The sequence below is a fragment of the Lycium barbarum genome, chromosome 12, assembly GCF_019175385.1.
Source record: "Lycium barbarum isolate Lr01 chromosome 12, ASM1917538v2, whole genome shotgun sequence".
In the NCBI taxonomy this organism is placed as follows: Eukaryota; Viridiplantae; Streptophyta; class Magnoliopsida; order Solanales; family Solanaceae; genus Lycium; species Lycium barbarum.
This window is the reverse complement of record NC_083348.1, coordinates 63,870,725-63,873,555: the sequence shown is the minus strand read 5'-3', so window position 1 is coordinate 63,873,555 and position 2,831 is coordinate 63,870,725.

Below are 2,831 nucleotides of genomic sequence, written 5' to 3'. Positions count from 1 at the left end.
GCCGGAGAGAACCGGACGCACCAAACGATGGCATTAACTTGAGATTAATCGTTGAAATGTTGCAGGAACAAAGGGCGGCAATCGCCGAGCAAGGATTAGCGATTGCCCGACTGCAGAGCGGAAAAGGTGAAGTTGGGCCTGAAAAGCTAAGGGTACAGCGGAAATCGGAAAGAACGAGCCACGGGTGGTCGAGAGTGATGATTCTGGGGCCGGATCCTCCACCGAGGTTCTGAAGATGCTCGAAACTTTGGCACAGCGAGTGGATTCCACCGAAAAAAGGGTCGAGACGTACAATTCTCGGGTGGATCAGATACTGGGGGCACCACCTTTGCTAAAAGGGCCAAACTCAAAAAGGTATATTCAAAGACCTTTTCCTCCGAATGCGGCCCCCAAGTTGATCCCGAAGAGATTCAAGATGCCGGATATTCAGAAATATGATGGCACCACGGACCCGCATGAGCATGTGACCTCGTACACCTGTGCTATAAAGGGCAACGATATGGAAGAAGATGAGATAGAGTCGGTATTGTTGAAAAAATTTGGAGAGACCCTATCGAAGGGGGCATTAACATGGTACGACCATCTACCCGAGCATTCGATCACTTCTTTTGAAATGCTCGCCGACGTCTTCGTCAGAGCCCATGCTGGTGCCATAAAAGTGCAGGCCCGTAAGGCTGATATTTTCCGGATAACCCAAAGGGACGACGAGCTACTGCGAGAGTTCGTCACCCGGTTCCAGAGGGAACGGATGGAACTCCCCCCGGTGCCAGAAGAGTGGGCCGCACAGGCTTTCACAAAGGGCCTCAACATGCTAAGTTCGGTGGCTTCAGCCAAATTGAAAGAAAGTTTGCTAGAATACGAGGCCGTAACATAGGCCGACGTCCACAATCGGTATGAGTCAAAGATTCGGGTGGAGGATGACCAATTCGAGCTCCCACCGGTAACGATCAAAGTAAATAGAAGTTTCGAGGCACCAAGGAAGGGATACGAAACGAAGTCCGAATCATCGAAAGAAAGATTTCGGCCGTATCCCCATTCGGAGAGACAAAATGTCAGGTCAGAAAAACTAATCGAGAGTCCAAGCCATTTCTCTGGACGGGGCAGCAAGTGGGTTGAGCGCCCGTCGAACAGTCGGGGACTCTCGTTTAGGAGCGATGCCGGAAGTTCCGCCAGTAACAAGGTTCCGCCAAAAATTTCGGAGTACAACTTCAACGTTAGCACTTCGGGACTTGTCTCGGCCATTGGGCGTGTACCCGATATAAGATGGCCTAACCATTGAGGTCGGACCCGGGTCAGCAGGATCCGAGCGTGGTGTGTGAATACCACGGAACCCACGGTCATAGAACCGAGGATTGCCGCCAATTGAGAGAAGAGGTAGCCCGGTTATTGAAAAATGGCCACCTCCGAGATCTGCTGAGCGAGCGGGCCAAAAATCATTATAAGGAAAGAGAATCTTATCAAAAGCCCGAGCCTGTCGAACCCCAACATACAATAAACATGATAGTGGGGGGGATTGACGCCCCTCGAGGGCCGGTAATGAAGCAGACGAAGATTTCTATTGTTCGTGAGAAGCGCACTCGAGGTCCTTCGACCGAGGGATCCATCTTCTTTAATGACGAAGACGCGGAGGGCGTCATCCAACCCCACAATGATGCGTTGGTAATTTCTGTACTTGTCTTTAAAACTAAGGTCAAACGTATTTTGGTTGACCCAGGTAGCTCGGCCAACATCATCCGATGGAGAGTGGTTGAACAGCTGGGGCTGCTCGGTCAGATCGTACTAGTGGCCCGAGTGTTAAGAGGGTTCAATATGGCAAGTGAAACCACGAGGGGAGAGATCTCGTTTCCCGTAAACGTGGATGGCACCATTCAATAAACGATGTTCTATGTGATCGAAGGGGACATGAAATATAACGCGTTATTAGGCAGACCTTGGATACATGGTATGAAGGCGGTTCCTTCAACATTGCATCAGTTGTTGAAATTCCCCACTCCGGAGGGGGTGAAAACCATCCGGAGCGAGCAGCCCGCAGCAAAGGAAATGTTCGCAGTAGATGAGGCGGCTTCCCGGCCCGAGAAGCCGGCTCAGGAAGAGAAGGGTGCAACCGGAGGGGAGGTCCCCCAATAGCAATTAAGGTACACTGGACCGGGTCCAGTGCACGAGGAGGACGACTTCGGATGCCCAGATCCTTTGTCAAGCCGGATGACTCGGACGCGACCAAGTCAACCGTAGAGGAGCTGGAGCAGATCATCTTGTTTGAGTTCTTACCGGACAGAAAGGTATACCTGGGCACGGGACTCACCCCGGAGCTCAGGCGTAAGTTAATTGAATTTCTTCGAGCTAACGCCGATTGCTTTGCATGGTCGCATATAGATATGACAGGTATATCACCGGAAATAGCATCGCACAAACTCAGCTTGGACAGGAAGTTTCCCCCGGTCAAGCAAAAGAGGAGGCCCATGTCGGAGCCAAAGCACGCCTTCGTGAAAGACGAGGTAACGAAGCTTTTGAATATAGGTTCCATCCGGGAAGTGAAATACCCGGATTGGCTTGCTGACGTGGTGGTGGTGCCCAAAAAAGGTAATAAATTTCGAATGTGTGTCGATTATAAGGATTTAAACAAGGCATGCCCGAAGGATTCATTTCCATTGCCTCACATCGACAGAATGATCGATGCGACGGCCGAGCACGAAATGTTAAGTTTTCTCGATGCTTACTCCGGGTACAACCAGATCCGGATGCACCCGGAGGACCAAGAGAAAACATCCTTCATCACCCGTTATGGGACTTACTGTTATAATATCATGCCTTTCGGATTAAAAAACGCCGGT